General features: G+C 31.4%; 1 long non-coding RNA gene across 1 annotated transcript; it reads left to right on the top strand.

Moving 5' to 3' along the window:
* Positions 1 to 2955: 2955 nt before the first annotated feature.
* Positions 2956 to 9158, top strand: LOC147812706 (uncharacterized). Its single transcript, XR_015432248.1, has 3 exons — positions 2956 to 3507; positions 5270 to 5368; positions 8961 to 9158. It is a non-coding gene; the product is annotated as an uncharacterized LOC147812706 (long non-coding RNA).
* The last annotated feature ends 3048 nt before the right edge of the window (positions 9159 to 12206 follow it).

The following is a 12206-nucleotide window of genomic DNA, read 5'->3' as shown; positions in this document are numbered from 1 at the left end:
GATTCCCTGATTTCTAGATCAGGCCCTGATAACACAATCATCAGTCATTAATTTTGAGTCTCACTTTGATAAACATTCAATATAAATACCTGTAAAATAGTGAGTGAAACAATGAATGTACAATATATAAAATAACCTGAAAAATAATCATCGCAGTATGAAATAAATGCTTAGAAATATTAATACACAATATTTGGGAATCTATGTTAAATATATCTGATGCTATATAAATGCCTCTGAAAATATTAGCAAATTTTGCAATGAAATTTTTGAGAAATTTTTATATACTGCTTAAAACTATGTTTACTTAAAAGTAATTACAGAGTACTCCGTCTTTTGAGAAATCAGCTTACGTAACAATTTGACGGATACAAATAATTTATGTACTTAAAACTGATTTATAAATAAATAAATATCAAATAGAATGAACAATAAATCTAATTTAGTTTTTCGAATTGTTAACGATTTGCATAGTTAGGATTGAATAAGTAACTGATAAAAGTATTTATAAAATATTATTACCACAGTTGTAAGTATTTAAAGAAAAATCATTTATCGGATTCAGAATTTATTCCATACAGAATCCACAAAAATAATAACAAAAACAACTGAAATTTTATTAAATACCAGATTTTAAGAGCTTTTTTTACTCGGCTTTTTAGTAGAAAATTTGCTTTTGTTTTTAGTAAATAAGTTGTCATAACGCTGCATAAAATTGCTTTTTATATTTTAAATTACAATATTACTACCAGAGAATTAGAAAATTGAAATCAACCCTGAATGGTGATTTAAGAAACACATGATGAAAATGAATAACGATGAACGATTTCAAGGTTTTAAAAAAAAGAAATCTGTCAGTTTAATGAATGAAGATTATCACCTCAAATACTCAATTATAAATATCTATTAAAAGTAATATTTTTAATGAATGTAATCTTTTAGGACATAAATACATACAAGTATGAACATTAAAATGTATTTTTTCGTACTTTAGCAGACGCAAATAGTCAATTGTTTTTCTGATAGAAATTATTACTTAAGAACTCTCTTGTGCCTTTGTAGATCTTAAATAGGTTTTCGTAGCTTTTACTTTGCTAAAAGAACGGTGCAAAACATGTAAAGGGGTTGTTAACAAAATACTTAAATTATCCACAAGTTTGACAAAATATCTTTTAACTTGTTGCAATCGAGCACTCTACAGTAGAACAGTTCAACAAGAACCGATGCGGCACACCCTCGGTCCCTCCACGGGCTGATTAAAATTGTCACCCCCCCCTCTCACTAACCGCTGCCAGAAATGCAAGACTTCGGTGATCTACTGGGAACCGTGTCTTACGATCATTACCTCTGTAAGACAAATAAAACAGTCCCGCAGTGGACTGATCGTTAAGACACGGTTCCCAGTAGATCACCGAAGTCAAGCATCACTGGCTGCGGTCAGTTTGCGGGTGGGTGACCACTTGGATCAGTCTGCGTAGGGACCGAGGGTGTGCGGTATGGGTGCTCGTTAAACTGTTCTACCGTAAAGTGCTCGACTTCGCGTGCAGGTCATCGGGCTACTGAAGCGGGGGTGCCATCCCCTCCGCAGAGGATCAAAATTGTGATGGCGTGTCTTCAGATCATCCTCAGGGATGTTTCCCAGACCGTCGCCAATAGCCCATTGTGCAGCTCCAGTGCGACGTAAATGAACTACAACAACAACAAATAAAACATGCAGAGATAGACTCAGAACAGATCCCGATGTGTCCAGTTAACTTGCGACCTCATGTAACCTTACTTTCTTTTGGGGAAACAGTATATTAAATTTTTTTGTAATTCATTTACGTCGCACTGGAGTTGCACAATGGGCTATTGGCGACTGTATGGAGAACCATTTTGATCATCTGCAGAGGGGATGGCACCTCCTCTTCGGTATCCCGACAATCTGCACGCGAAGTCGAGCACTTTACGATAGAACAGTTTAACGAGCACCCATACCGCACACCCTCAGTCCCTACGCAGACTGATCCAAGTGGTCACCCACCCGCAAACTGACCGCAGCCAGTGATGCATGACTTCGGTGATCTACTGGGAGCCGTGTCTCAAAGATTAGTCCACTGCAGGACAATTTTTTTGCCTTCGTTTCTTAAAATATATATATATATATAAATGAATAAATCGTAATAAGGCAATAAAAATTTTTTTTAAAGTATTTTAAATGCTTTGAAAAAAAATTACAATCTAACATTTAAAAAATTTTAGTGTTTTAAAATTTCATTTTTCCAATTTTTTTATTTCTATGTATTTTTATTTCCTTATATGCATCACACGGCACCCTGTTGGAGTTGTGTTCACCGACCTTCAGAGGGTGTGCCACCTCCTCCGTTGTACCGATAAGAGATAGTGAATACAAGTAATGATCAAATCATAGCAGAAACCAGTATTGAACCAATGATAGCGAGTTCGAGAACTGGTAAAAATCAGTGGATTCTTGTACCGATTAAAAAAAATGAGTTCGAGTACTGATTAAATGATAGAGGGTTCAAGTAACGATAAAAAAGATTGCGGATTGGAGAATTGTTCAAAAGAGTGAGGGCTTGAAAGCTCTTCAAATGATATCCGATTCGAGTACTGATAAAAAAGAGAGTGGGTTCGAATATTGAAAGCAAAAGGAAGTTGGTTGGAAAAATATTCGATAGATGGAATAATGTTCAAACAGCCGAATTGTGGTAGAATATTTAAAGAAAACCTTAATTTTAAATTTTAATTTTTCAAAAAATATATTCGAATATTTGAATTTTAATTTTTCAAAAAATATTGCTTGCAATTTCGAGTTTTGCCATCTAAAATTACTTAATTCAAAACGATAGAAATTTTTTTATACTATACAGTGATGTATCAATTTTGAACGTATCTCTATCTTAATACTGTTGTTGTTCATCTACGTTGCATTTGAGCTGCACAATGGGTTATTGGCGACGGTCTGGGAAACATCCTTGACAATGATTCGAAGACATGCTATCACTATTTTAATCTTTTGCAGAGGGAATGGCGACCCCGCTTGGGTAGCTCGACGCACGCTACGGCGGAACAGTTTACTGAGGACCCATACAGCACAAACTGATCCAAGTGGTCACTCACCCACACACTGACCGCAGCCAGTGATGCTTGACTTCGGTGATATGCTGGGAATCGTGTCTTAATGATCAGTCCACTGTGAGAACCCATCAGAAATAGAAAAGTCCTTTCCGGTCAAAGAGGCAGCTGAAGAGAAAAATGGTTTTTGTGACAAAAATGAACAGTCGGATGCGATCCCAAGCATCCACTCTCTTATATAAAAAGAGCAACACTCGCTCTCGTTCTTTACCCAATCTTTCATATGTGTGTTCCCGTCATGGGATATTTAGGTCTCAGATGACCAGTTCTACAACAACAACACCGAACGAATCATTCTTTAGCCACGTATTTATGTTCGTAGAAAGTTGAAATTGTGGGATATACCTTCTGTTGTTGGTTCAATATTAGCAGGTAAGTTTACTTTCATTCTTATATAATCAGCAATATTTTTTGTATGAAATTATTTTAAAATAAAAAAGTTCATATTCATATCAACTTCATAGTCGTTGAAAAAGTCTTAGTAACTCTAAAATAGATAATTTAATTTCAAATGAAACAAATTTCACTAAATTTTTAATGCTCTTAAACAAGAATTTTTAAATAGCATTTAGATGCTTAAAGCATCCAGACACGTTGTATAAAATGTGCACGTAATATTCGCTTGGATAACCTTTTCCGGTGTAGCGTAAAGTCTAGTAAAACTGATGTAACACATTTTACATGCCTTCTTCAAATGTAAAACTAAGTTCTTAAAAACATTAAGTAGCCACTACTCCTTAAACAATAAGTGTATAAAGTATCATTTAAAAAGTTTTGTATAATGTTTCATTTGCTAATTTCTTGCTTCATGTCTAATGTTTAGATTCAAAATTTTCAACCAAAATTTGTTGTTCGGAAAAAAGTAAACATGATGAGCGTCCAAGATTTGCAATTTTTATTTGAAAAATAATTTAAATAAATGCATTTGAATTCTTGTTATTAGATCGAACTCTGAATTTACACCAGAGTTTCTGTAGTGAACTAAAATTGTTCTTATATTATTGAAAATTCGACTTATTAAACTCGTATGTTGCATTTTTTTTCATGCAGTTCTTTTTGTTGCAGAGTTTTGATTCCTTATTTTACATGCAAAATGTTTGGAATGTTCGAATTGTTCTAATTAAAATATTAATACAAAGTAGATCTTTGTTAGAGATATTATTCAGTTTCTAGTAGTTTTCTTTCTTATTTGGAATCTTACAATTGAAACTTGTAGCGTATCTACCACTAAAAAAATATAAATCCAATTCACTAGTATACGAGGCATGTTAACTCTACTCTATGTTGTGGTACCTTTTCATACCTGACAGTTGACATTGTTAACTACTTACTCTCCACAATGGTGACCCGGACATATTGTGAACACTCCTACCTTAACAGGAACTCCCCCTACGAACAGTTTCAGACCTGCTTATGAGTTTATTCAATAGTTTCCTGGTTATAACTATCTCAGAGCTAAGCATGGCTAAGCGATAGTTTGTTGTAAATTCCGACCGCTTTCTGATTCATATTCAAATTTTTAAATGAAATTTTCAAATTTGTGCTCTCCGGCTATCATCGTTTTATGTTTTTCTCAATGATATAAGCAAAATATATAGCTATTATATAAGCCCAAAAAATGTGTCTTGTTGCGAAATTTTGGACACTTTCAAATTTGCTAGTGTGCTCAAATAATAATTACAACTTTTACTTGGAAGAAATTTCCCTACTTTCCTAACCATAATCATCATCATAATTGGCCAGACAGCCCAATGTGGGCCAATGCCTTCTACTGAGGATTTCTCCATAATGACTTCCGATTTATCTTTGATCTGCAATTCTTTTCATTAATTGTAAGAAAATCAGACTCCACCGAGTCGGTCCTTAACCGCGGCCTTCCCTGCTTTCTGGTTCCAGTGGGTTTAAAAAGCAGCATCTATTTTAGTTTCCTGACCACTATGAATAAAATTTGTTGCACACAAAATATATATCCATATTAAATTTGCAATCTACTTAAATTTTTCTAAACTTTATGCAAAGTTCATCTGCTATTCTCCATTACGATTCTCCAATATATATTTTTTAATCAATGTATTATATATATTGGCGACTAGTTTCTTTTAAAAGTAACGTTACTCTTTGTTGCTTCATTCAGGTGCTGATTTCTGACTGGATTTGTGTAATCACGAATGGAATTTCTTTTTTTTTCCTGCGTATACAACTGCCGATGTTCGTGGAATCTAAGAAAACAAAAGTGAGTATTTTTATTTTCTTGTGTTTCTATTAATGAAGATTTGTTTTAATCTTTAAATATTTTTTACTCTTTGAAACTAAGCATTTGTAAACGTTAAACTTTAAGAATTTCTTCGCAAAAACACAATTTGTTTTGGTGGAGAACTAAAAGAAATCAGCGTACAGTGTAAAAACTGATGTACTATTTCTCTAAATTAGATGTTTAAAGCATAAACAATCTTATAAAAGAACTTTTTTCACAATAATATCGAATCTAGCTTTCAGGAATTTATAGGGTCTAAATGTCTATAAATCTGAAATTTTTATAATGGTAGAAGCTTACACCAGTCTGTCGCTTATTCACACCATGCATTAAATATTCTTGTTTTCGAACGTCGATACACTTTGGATGAAAACTAGAGGTTGGGTTGTCTTCAACACTGCTATGAATTTATGTAGAAACTAATATTCGCTGCTAAAAAGTATTTTTAGTTGTAAAATCAGGATTTGTGTGTTTTTGTTTGTTTTGAGACTTCAGACCAGAAACAAAATTTTTAAGTTATTAATTTTTTTTAATGCATCTGTCGATCCATTCAAAAATCGTGACTCACTCATTGAGGAAACTTATTTTACCGAAGATAGTTCCAAGCAAATTTTTTTATTTTGTAGTCTAAAATTTTAAATTGCAAGACAAATTAACGCCCAAAACATATAAAATTTAAGCAACAGCGTTCAAATAGTTAGTCAGAAGTGAAACGTTAAAAAACTTTTTTCCGAAATTTTATTATTCAAATCGATTCTACAGATTTGTCATTGAAAATAACATGATTTAAAGTGTAAAATTATTCTGTGTATTATGTTCGCCCAACAAACTCCTATCTGTATTGTCATACTCTTGGTTCAATAACATAGTCTACAAATCATTTAATCGGAGGGAACAACAGAGTGGTCTGGGTCTAAACTAACAGAATTGCCAATGAATTAAAACTGAGATTTAGTACAATTGGGAAGAAAAACACAGTTAAAAAGCAATTTATTAAACAGCATTTTAAGTACATAAAAAACAAATTAAAACCTCTTCAATAAAAGCTAAATTTTTTTCATTTCAAGTTTTAGATTTCGGCTGATGTCTAAGTTTCGTTCTTGCTTTTGTCAGACTCGCGAAATTTTAAATTACTTGAAGATTCATTGTTTTCTAGTTCGCAGTCTAGGATTTTAAGTTAGAATACGATATTTTTAATGTATCCACCTTTTGTTCTATGATAGTGTTTTTCTGCAAACTATATTCTCACCAGTATTTCTTTGGAATTCTCAGATAAAATGATTAAGAGTTTCTACTGTTTGGTAGATTTTTAACTTCAATTTCCACCAGATTCTAATCTTTTAACCACGCTGAAAACTGGTGTACTAACTCGCCGAACTTGATGTCACTTAGCAGTTGCTGCCATTTTAGGGGTTACACGCAAACTTTTTGCCGTGCCATTAAATGCGGCATTTCATTTTACAAATCTTCCACAGGAATCAGATTTAAAGCAATGATTTTTTAAAATAAGTCAGGATAAATACATACGTAAATATACTACTGGTCCTATATATTACGAAAATGAACTATCTAATTTTTAATTAAAAAAAATTAAATGTTTAGCAAAGGTTGTTAGAAACTAGCCAAATAAGATACAATACGATAGCAATTAGCAGGGGTGGTACTGGCCGTGCTAATTATTTGCGCTATTTCTCAGCAAATCAAGTCTTCAAAGTCACGGCTCTCTTATGTAGTTGGTTTCGGGCCGCGACTTTTATTGCGGCCCCTCAATCCTCAATACTAGCAGTTCTATCTACTATAAATGAAATTTTTAGAAATACAGAGTTCTGATGGTTTAAAATTTTTTTTTTATTTTACACGAGAATACTACGGTTCGAATGTAAAAACAGAGTGAGTATCTTTTGTAGACTTCGATAAAATTCGCTTGAAAACTACCTTCTATTGCTAATGCTTTGAACCCTAAAATAGAATTTGAAGAACTGATAAAACTAAATTTAATTTCAAGGAGAATCATTTGCAATAAGTAGTTTATCATGCAAAAATGCCAAATGTATAAATTTTGAATTTCTTTTTAATTTACATTGGTTTTTCTTTTGCAAGGCAGACTAAGTCATACGCACTTCAGTAATTTGGTCCGATATGCATACACGTCAAAACCCTTTAATTTATACTAATTATCCTACAAATGTGGAATCAGATGTCAGTCTTGACTAAAAGTATTTCTCGACAAGAGCTTTGTTTGAAGCTTTATACATAGAGATTAAATACTAATCGTAATCCTTATTTTATTGAACTTTGATTCTTATATCATAAAACTTTTAAATTTTTATAGGCTCTATGGAGTATTAAAAAATCGATATTTTTAATGTGTTATCAACATTTTAAAGCTTTTTAAATAAACGTGAATACTCTTTATTTGACTGAAAATTTTAGAACCTTGTACGGATTTGTCTTGCACTTTTAGCAAAACTTCCATTTGCAGCCTTCGTCTTCCAAAACACCAGTTATTAATAAGATAATTTCAATTTATTAAAATTAAAAGATCAAAGGTTTTTAATGTATCCTTTGATTTAGTTCCTGATTCTGTTTGGGATAGAACTTAAATCAGTTTTTTACCTCTTACTCTTGCAACATGCAAGACTTTTTAAATTCCTATTAAATTTTCGGGTAGATTATTTGGTACTAAGTACTCGTAGTGCTGCTAGTCAAGAATGTCTCACTATTTTAACAGCATGTTTTGAAAGTTTTAAATAACTTTCTATAATGTAAATATCGTAATTGACTTTAAAAATTGTAAAACTGATATTTATAAATATTTTCATAAAATGTTTAGTATATTAATATAAAATTACTTCATAAAGGATCATAACTTTGACGAAATGTTTAAGCGCATAGCATTTCAAAACACTATTAAGAAAGGATTATACATATATAGAAACAGAATAACAAGGAATTTGCAGAAATTTTTTAATTATGATCTTGATAACTAAAGAAATCTTAATTTTGAGAAGCAATGTGATTTTTCTGGCTAGTAAGAATAAGCAGACAATGTGACGTTTTGAGAACATTGTGTAATAAAGAGCAACTTATGGGATCAAAAAATGGGTCGGTTTCGTGAATTTTATGATCTGATTATTTCTTCGCTTAAAATTTATATTAGAAAAGCTTCTGCGAATTAAGATTTTCTGCGGTGTTTAAGGAAAGCTTTTTTAATTTGTTAAGTGGCAAAATTTATAAAATTCCTCTCCAATGCTAAGTAATGGACGAGTGCCTCCTGGTTGCTAAGCAACTGAATCGTCAAACAAAATACCTTTTAACTGGGTCGTTTTTTTCGTGTAAAATAAAATGAATCTGAAATTTAAAAACAAACTGCTTGAAAAAGTATTTTTTAAGCAGCTTCCTTTTTCTTCCAATCAAAATGGTATTTAGTGGGCTGTTGAAAATCCGTACAATGCTTACCGTAACATTTTAAACTGAAAATTTCAATTTTTTAAAAAATCACTTTCAATGTATCCGTTTACTAATGTAAGTGGTTTACGGCCCAGTAATTACAGTTAATATTTAATTGCAGCCAGACTATTGCTCACCGGATGCCTGAATTTCACAGCATGGAATGAAAGAGCAGCCTGACTATTGCTCATCGGATGCCTGAATTTCACAGCATGGAATGAAAGAGCAGCCTGACTATTGCTCATCGGATGCCTGAATTTCACAGCATGGAATGAAAGAGCAGCCTGACTATTGCTCATCGGATGCCTGAATTTCACAGCATGGAATGAAAGAGCAGCCTGACTATTGCTCATCGGATGCCTGAATTTCACAGCATGGAATGAAAGAGCAGCCTGACTATTGCTCATCGGATGCCTGAATTTCACAGCATGGAATGAAAGAGCAGCCTTACTATTGCTCACCGGATGCCTGAATTTCACAGCATGGAATGAAAGAGCAGCCTGACTATTGCTAACCGGATGCCAGATTTTCATAGCATGGAATGAACGAGCAACATTTTCCTGATTAACAGAAGTAACCAGAAATGAATTCTGGCTTTAAGGACATCGAAACAAGGTGTGTATGTTAGCTGTATTTTATTCTGTAAAATATTTGTCTTTTGTTAAGTTCTTTAGGCGCAAACTATTATTTTTGTCTGTCAATTTCTAAGCTCTATAAATTACTCTGCAAATAGCATATTTTCAGTGTTTTTCATAAAAGTAACCATTTAACGGATTTTCAAAAAATTACTTGTATGAGTCTTAAATTTTATGGCAAGCTTTATTTAATTTTTTATCTTAAAAAAAAAAAAAAACTTTTTTTAGAAATTTTTGCGTATTCTAAAATATATATTTTAAACTATGTAATAAAACTAAGTAGTTTTTGAATTTATTAAATTTAAGACACAAATCTATATTTGAAAGCGGAAGTCAGTTTTTTTCTTTGCTATTTACGGAAATCTGACTTAAGATTGTTTTAATGAAACTTAAATAAATCTGGCTACAGACAAGTTTTTACAGCTGTTTTGTGCACGCAAAGCCCTTCGCTATACCTTTTACTCTACCATCGTGTATATGAAACCACGATAGCCCAGATACAAATTCTTATTCTGTTCAAATTCTGTTTGACTATGCCTTCTGAATTTCGAGTTTCTGTTGGTAATTTTTTAAAGTATTATAATATATAATACAATATTAAATCTAGTTACGTCTCAAGCTTTAACTGTAAAACTTGTGTTAAATTTAAATATTTGTTTTTTCTGAGTACTATATCTTAGAGTGTAAAATAAATATTAATCATTGAACTTGAATTTCATGTCAGTTGAAAAAATTTTCTCACTAAAACATAAATTTAAATCAATTAACATTGACGGGTTAATTCCATAGCCATTTTAGCTTCATTTTAAGATTAGTTTGCAACGAAAGTTTTAAACTGTTATTCTGATACCACTTCAGTAATTTTTGAAGGAAATTTGTCAAAGTATCTACGCTCATTTTATCTCTAATTATGAAAGTGATGATTTGTTTTTGTTTTTTCAGAATTATTACCGTCCTCATTTCTATTGGAATGAACATCCATAGTTCACTGCATGATGATGAACGTCGAATGTAACAAATTGAAAAAGAACTCTATACAGGTCAAGAACTCTTTTTATATTATGTGGAATGTTCCTAATTTGAACACTTTACGCATTAATTGCCTACACATGTTAATCTTGACTTATGCAGAAATTTTAGATCGTTGATATTAGTTTCAATCTTACTTTTCTTATAATAATAAGCCTTAAGAATTCTTTTTTAACAAGATATAATTAAAAACATTTCAGTTAAATTTTGACCACAATATTCCTAAACTCTATAGAAAGTCAAAGAGCAAACAGATGTTCATAAATTTTAACTTTTTATTTTTAACCATTTTCCTTAATGTGTCAAATTACAAGATTCCAATAAATATTGGTAAAAGCAAATACTGTTAGATGCAAAAATATCATTTTATAATAAAAATATAGGGCATATAAAGAACATCTCTAAGTACGCTAATTTCCTCATCCAATAGCAAAATTTGTGAAGAACTTCTTTCCTTACCCAATTTTTAAACTCTGATTTAAGATGTTGTGAGACGTTTTATGAAGTCATCGAGAAGAATGTAAGATTTTAACTCTGCTCAGATATTTTGTCTTTCAAGTTATCCTTTGCTCTAGTATAATTGAAAACATCGGGCGATCACTCAGTCTTCGGAATTGCTTAATTAAGTGTTCATTTCGCCAAACTTATCCAAATTTAGATTGTTGACACAAAAATTAGACGCAATTAGCATTCTTATTGTGAAAGTAATAAAATTCAGTGCTTTCAAATAAAAACATTCATTGTAATTCTTTATTAGCGTTTTTTTTCTTGATTCAACTTTAAGTTAAAAAGGGTGTGATTCGGAAAACAATTAATTCAATTAATAATTAAATTTAAAATGTCAAGCAATTCACAAAGTTTTTGCTGGAAATTTTGGTATTTTTACAGATGCACAAAACAGACTAAAAATGCTTTTGAAGTTATATTTAATAATTCAGAAGTATCTGATTTTGAATATCAGAAACTGGACTTATATTTACGTCGTTCGGTACCAAGTTTATAGAACGAATTTTTAATGAAACAATTTTAGGGCATTTATAAAACATTCAATTTGTCTGCTTTCACATTAAACCTTATTTTCAGTTAGGAAAAAAAATGGACTTGTCTTATGACTCTTTATTTTACTAAATTCTAAGAACCCTAGGGTGGAAGTGAGAGGGGGACTATATGAATGTAAAAACCTAAATAGGATTTTTACTTTTAAGCTTAATTATATAATTAAAAGTTTTTAATAGTCTACGTGCTCTAATTAAAATGAGTTGAGAAAACAAATTCGAAAATAAGTACTTCTAAGGAATTGCTCTTGCGTGATTTAGCTTAAATCTAAAGATTTTATAATATTGGTGTAATTGCAGTTGGAAAAATTCTAATACAATTTTTTTTTCCATAAAAATGCTTACTTGTCTCAAAACTTTTCAACGTAGTTCAAAACTAATATCAAAATTTTATTCTAGCAAGTAGCTAATATTGTAAAAGTAGTCCAGTCAAATTACTAATAGTAAATAAATTACATTAAAAGTCTATCACAAATTTGTGAGTTTTAATGATTCTTATTTGCTGCTGGAGTAGCCAGATAATGACTAACTGTTCAATAATCACGTAACATACCTTAACATTAACCATAACACTAATTCGCTGCTTCAGTAGTAAAATAAGAAGAGGGTACAAGACTAAACATCTTTTTGAATAAAAGTAAAATTATA

Source organism: Parasteatoda tepidariorum, chromosome 3 (assembly GCF_982258835.1).
Source record: "Parasteatoda tepidariorum strain Cologne lab strain chromosome 3, Ptep-v5.0, whole genome shotgun sequence".
Lineage (NCBI taxonomy): Eukaryota > Metazoa > Arthropoda > Arachnida > Araneae > Theridiidae > Parasteatoda > Parasteatoda tepidariorum.
Note: the sequence above shows the minus strand (reverse complement) of the source record. Positions and strands in the feature narration are given on the sequence as shown.